This window comes from Entelurus aequoreus, linkage group LG25 (genome assembly GCF_033978785.1).
Source record: "Entelurus aequoreus isolate RoL-2023_Sb linkage group LG25, RoL_Eaeq_v1.1, whole genome shotgun sequence".
Lineage (NCBI taxonomy): Eukaryota > Metazoa > Chordata > Actinopteri > Syngnathiformes > Syngnathidae > Entelurus > Entelurus aequoreus.
Window position 1 is genome coordinate 10778788 of NC_084755.1, and position 6436 is coordinate 10785223.

At 45.3% G+C, this 6436-nt stretch overlaps 1 protein-coding gene across 1 annotated transcript in view; it reads right to left on the bottom strand.

The window, feature by feature from the left end:
* Positions 1 to 6436, bottom strand: part of LOC133642606 (guanine nucleotide-binding protein G(I)/G(S)/G(O) subunit gamma-7-like) — a 112769-nt gene that overhangs the window by 105990 nt on the left and 343 nt on the right. The gene's annotated exons all lie outside the window — the stretch shown is intronic.

Sequence of the window (6436 nt, forward strand, 5' to 3'; positions counted from 1 at the left end):
GAGCCTATTTCAGCTGCATTCGGGCGGAAGGCGGGGTACACCCTGGACAAGTCGCCACCTCATCACAGGGCCAACACAGATAGACAGACAACATTCACACTCACATTCACACACTAGGGGCCAATTTAGTGTTGCCCATCAACCTATCCCCATGTTCTAATATTAATCAGATATCATCCCTGGGGGCCACAAATAATTCATTCGCGGGCCGGACCTGGCCCCGTAGGCCTTGATTTTGACACCCTTGCCTTATGGTATCAACACGCTGGTGTCGAAATGTATGGTATCGTTATCTCTATTGGCATTGGCATCCGCAATCCATATTGCAAAACACCATCCATTTTCTAGTGCTTGTTCCTTTTGGGGTCACGGGGGGGTGCCTGAGCCTATCCCAGCTGCATTCGGGCGGAAGGCATGTACACCCTGGACAAGTCGCCACCTCATCACAGGGCCGACATTTACACACTAGGGGCCAATTTAGTGTTGCCAATCAACCTATCCCCAGGTTTCATCCATCCATCCATTTTCTACCGCTTGTCCCTTTTTTGTGGTCGCGGGGGGTGCTGGAGCCTATCCCAGCTGCATTTGGGCGGAAGGCGGGGTACATCCTGGACAAGTCGCCACCTCATCCCAGGGCCCACACAGACAACATTCACACATCCATCCATTTTCTACAGCTTGTCCCTTTTTTGGGGTCACGCGGGGGTGCTGGAGCCTATTTCAGCTGCATTCGGGCGGAAGGCGGGGTACACCCTGGACAAGTCGCCACCTCATCACAGGGCCAACACAGATAGACAGACAACATTCACACTCACATTCACACACTAGGGGCCAATTTAGTGTTGCCCATCAACCTATCCCCATGTTCTAATATTAATCAGATATCATCCCTGGGGGCCACAAATAATTCATTCCCGGGCCGGACCTGGCCCCGTAGGCCTTGATTTTGACACCCTTGCCTTATGGTATCAACACGCTGGTGTCAAAATGTATGGTATCGTTATCTCTATTGGCATTGGCATCCGCAATCCATATTGCAAAACACCATCCATTTTCTACTGCTTGTTCCTTTTGGGGTCACGGGGGGGTGCCTGAGCCTATCCCAGCTGCATTTGGGCGGAAGGCATGTACACCCTGGACAAGTCGCCACCTCATCACAGGGCCGACATTTAAACACTAGGGGCCAATTTAGTGTTGCCAATCAACCTATCCCCAGGTTTCATCCATCCATCCATTTTCTACCGCTTGTCCCTTTTTCGTGGTCGCGGGGGGTGCTGGAGCCTATCCCAGCTGCATTTGGGTGGAAGGCGGGGTACACCCTGGACAAGTCGCCACCTCATCACAGGGCCCACACAGACAACATTCAAACATCCATCCATTTTCTACAGCTTGTCCCTTTTTTGGGGTCACGGTGGGTGCTGGAGCCAATCTCAGCTGCATTCGGGCGGAAGGCGGGGTACACCCTGGACAAGTCGCCACCTCATCACAGGGCCAACACAGATAGACAGACAACATTCACACTCACATTCACACACTAGGGGCCAATTTAGTGTTGCCAATCAACCTATCCCCAGGTTCTAATACTAATCAAATATCATCCCTGGGGGCCACAAATAATTATTTCGCGGGCCGGACCTGGCCCCGTAGGCCTTGACTTTGACACCCCTGCATTATGGTATCAACACGCTGGTGTCGAAATGTATGGTATCGTTATTTCTATTGACATTGGCATCCGCAATCCATATTGCAAAACACCATCAATCCATCCATTTTCTACTGCTTGTCCCTTTTGGGGTCACGGGGCGTGATGGTGCCTATCCCAGCTGCATTCGGGCGGAAGGCGGGGTACACCCTGGACAAGTCGCCACCTCATCACAGGGCCAACATTCACACAATAGGGGCCAATTTAGTGTTGCCCATTAACCTATCCCCAGGTTCTAATACTAATCAAATATCATCCCGGGGGCCACAGATTCATTCGCAGACCTGGCCCCGTAGGCCTTGACTCTGACACCCCTGCTTTATGGTATCAACACGCTGGTGTCGAAATGTATGGTATCATTATCTCTATTGGCATTGGCAATCCATATTGCAAAACACCATCCATGCATCCATTTTCTACCGCTTGTCCCTCTCGGGGTCGCGGGGGGTGGCTGGAGCCTATCCCAACTGCATTCTGGCCCCCTCTATCAAATATCGATATTGCCGTGTATCGTTACGACTAGAAACTCTGTACCTAATCCTTTATTCAGGTATGTAAATATCATTTTATGGTGGATAGTTTTCTAACATCAGCATGTTAATTATTGCGCAAGAGTTCAGTGCTTTGCAGTCCCCTCTTAAACTTATTTACAATGTAATACTGCCTTCAAAATACATTCTACACCTTTACTTTTACTAAAATAGGAAGTTCTTCACATTGAACAAAGAGCGCTGTCTACCAAGTTCGTGTCCGTTAAACATTCTTGGCCGATAAAGCCGATTTTGATGATACCACTGCTGGGAATAAACAAACATTGCTCGTACTTGGGGTGCAATGCTGCCCTCTGCTGGACACTTTCAGCATCACCTGTCCTTTAACCAGCTTCTTCATCAGTTAGTGGTTATTATTGTCCACTCTAATGCTTTTCGTATGTTCATACACTTTAAATATATAAGAAAAAGGACTTAAGTAAATATTTAATGTAGCTTTTTCAAGAGAAAAATCCATCTTGCTTCTTTTCGTCTCAGAAGTTGCTGAAAAGCTCGTATTTCTTCATCCAGTCCATCTCTGGCGCCTTCCTCTTCTCTTTGGCGGTGAGCTTCTGCTTGACCTCCGCCGCCGTGGCGTTCAGGCCGATGTCGGCGAACGGGTCCGAATAACGGCCTCGCTCTTTGCCGGCGGCCTAGAAACATGAAGAGGGCGTACAGTCGTGGTCAAAAGTTGACATACACTTGTAAAGAACATAATGTCATGGCTGTCTTGAGTTTCCAATCATTTCTACAACTTTTTTTTAGTGATAGAGTGATTGGAGCACATACTTGTTGGTCACAAAAAAACATTCATGAAGTTTGGTTCTTTTATGAACTTATTATGGGTCTACTGAAAATGTGACCAAATGTGCTTGGTCAAAAGTATACATACAGCAATGTTAATATTTGCTTACATGTCCCTTGGCAAGTTTCACTGCAATAAGGCGCTTTTGGTAGCCATCCACAAGCTTCTGCTTGAATTTTCGACCACTCCTCTTGACCAAATTGGTGCAGTTCAGCTAAATGTGTTGGTTTTCTGACATGGACTTGTTTCTTCAGCATTGTCCACACGTTTTAAGTCAGGACTATGGGAAGGCCATTCTAAAACCTTTATTCTAGCCTGATTTAGCCATTCCTTTACCACTTTTGACGTGTGTTTGGGGTCATTGTCCTGTTGGAACACCCAACTGCGCCCAAGACCCAACCTCCGGGCTGATGATTTTTAGGTTGTCCTGAAGAATTTGGAGGTAATCCTCCTTTTTCATTGTCCCATTTACTCTCTGTAAAGCACCAGTTCCATTGGCAGCAAAACAGGCCCAGAGCATAATACTACCACCACCATGCTTGACAGTAGGAATGGTGTTCCTGGGATTAAAGGCCTCACCTTTTCTCCTCCAAACATATTGCTGGGTATTGTGGCCAAACAGCTCAATTTTTGTTTAATCTGACACCACATGGACAAACCTTCTGGTTAGTGCATGTTCCTCACAATACGAAGGTCCTGAGTAGTCCTGAGTTCAATCCCGGGCTCGGGATCTTTCTGTGTGGAGTTTGCATGTTCTCCCCGTGACTGCGTGGGTTCCCTCCGGGTACTCCGGCTTCCTCCCACCTCCAAAGACATGCACCTGGGGATAGGCTGATTGGCAACACTAAATTGGCCCTAGTGTGTGAATGTGAATGTGAATGTTGTCTGTCTATCTGTGTTGGCCCTGCGATGAGGTGGCAACTTGTCGAGGGTGTACGAATGCAGCTGAGATAGGCTCCAGCGACCCCAAAAGGGACAAGCGGTAGAAAATGGATGAATGGATGTGGCCAAGCAGCTCAATTTTTGTTTCATCTGACACCACATGGACAAAGATAAGACCTTCTGGAGGAAAGTTCTGTGGTCTGATGAAACAAAAATGGAGCTGTTTGGCCACAATACCCAGCAATATGTTTGGAGGAGAAAAGGTGAGGCCTTTTATCCCAGGAACACAACGCCTACCGTCAGGGCCGGCCCGTGGCATAGGCCGTATAGGCAAATGCTAAGGGCGCTGTCCATAAGGGGGCGCCACGCCAGTGCCACAAATGTTGGAGGGAAAAAAAAAAAAGTTGGTACTATTATTTCTAAATACAAAAAATAATCCAACGCTAATTAAAATGCAAAGTAAAGCCTATTTAATAGAAATATTATTTGTTACAACATTAACCCCCTCCCCCGCACGGTGCGCCCCCTCCCTTCCCGTATCATGACTCTTTTTGGACGTCACCACATAAAAAAGTCAACACAAGATGTCAAAACGGCCAAAACTGTCAGGTGCCCAGGGAAGAAAAAATAGAAAAGAAGAGGAGGAGAAACGAGAATAAGACAGAGGTAGCAGGTAGGTAACGTTAGCCTACATGAAATTATTTGTCTGTTACAGAATGTGATAGTAACCTGGCTTTTAGCATTAAGCTAATGTTACATGATTCGGCAATTGCTAATCAATAAATAGCTAGTTCTGTTTTAACATCCGGTTAATATTGTGGAGGGGGCTAAATTGTTATGGAAAATAATAATGTAACGTTAGGTAATTACAGTACTCCCACCTTACATTCCTCAGGGACATTTGTATTAGATCTTTTAAGCAGGTGTTTTTGTTTACATTGTTATTGCCTTTTGGTTAGCTAATGTTTGCCCTGCAGGTAATAGTCACTTTTCCACTCCTTTATATATTAGGTATAGTTGTAAGCCTAGTTGTTAAAGTGCACATCATTAATGTTAATTAAGCAATATCACATGGGAGGGAATGCTGTTTTTTAATTTGAGCACTGCTGTGATTCGGTTAAAGATAATCATAACATAACATTCTCATATAATATGTTAATTTGCTTTCTTTAAGTAAAAAAAAAGGTCAAAGACAAAGCTATTCAGTTTCTCGTGAGTATATACACTTCACTGCCGATGTGGGGGGGCGCCACCTAAAATCTTGCCTAGGGCGCCAGATTGGTTAGGGCCAGGCCTGCCTACCGTCAAGCATGGGGGTGGTCTTGGGCGCAGTTGGGTGTTCCAACAGGACAATGACCCCAAACTAGGGGTGTAACGGTACGTGTATTTGTATTGAACCGTTTCAGTACGGGGGTTACGGTACGGTTCGGAGGTGTACCGAACGAGTTTCCACACGGACATATTAAGTAGCTTAACGCACGTTGTGTAAACAATGCACACCGAGGCACAACACACAGCATGCTAGCAGCTAACGGGCTACGATAGACTGACCATACGTCCTCTTTTCACCGGACATGTCCTCTTTTGCGGAGCTGTCAGGGCGGAGTTTCTTAAATGCCTCAAATGTCCGGCATTTTGAGTTAGGGTTGCGTGTATTTTCAATGTACGTTCAGGGTTAAGAAGGGGTTAAAAACAAAACAAATTGTGCGCGCAGCAGCATTGGTGAGGGAGGGGCAGAGACAGAGAGAGTTATGATAAACGCGCATGTGTCGCCAGGCTCTGCTTTTTATCCATAGATTTATCACATTTAATTTTTTATTATCTATAGCAGGGGTGTCAAAAGTGTGCCCCGGAGGCCATTTGCGGCCCACAGCTAATGTTTTAAAGGCCCACGGCACATTCAAAAATACTATTAAAATAAACAAAAACATAACAAAAGTGAAATAAAAAAGCTTAAAGGGGAAATGTAATTTAGAAAAAGTTGCAATGTTGACTAATAAAAGAAAGATGTTTTTTGACATTGCTCAAAACATAATATTGAATCAAAATCAATGTTATTATGAATTATTGACCTACCCAAGGTTCCGATTACTTCAAATCAAATATTCCACTAAGAAAAATATTTTTGGTGGAAGATTTTGCAAATTTGGTAAATAAATAACCCCAAAATGTATATTTTGTTGTTTTCTTACTGTACCGAAAATGAACCGAACCGTGACCTCTAAACCGAGGTACGTACCGAACCGAAATTTTTGTGTACCGTTACACCCCTACCCCAAACACACGTCAAATGTGGCAAAGGAATGGCTAAATCAGGCTAGAATTAAGGTTTTAGAATGACCTTCCCAAAGTCCTGACTTAAACGTGTGGACAATGCTGAAGAAACAAGTCCATGTCAGAAAACCAACACATTTAGCTGAACTGTACCAATTTTGTCAAGAGGAGTGGTCAAAAATCCAACCAGAAGCTTGTGGATGGCTACCAAAAGTGCCTTATTGCGGTGAAACTTGCCAAGGG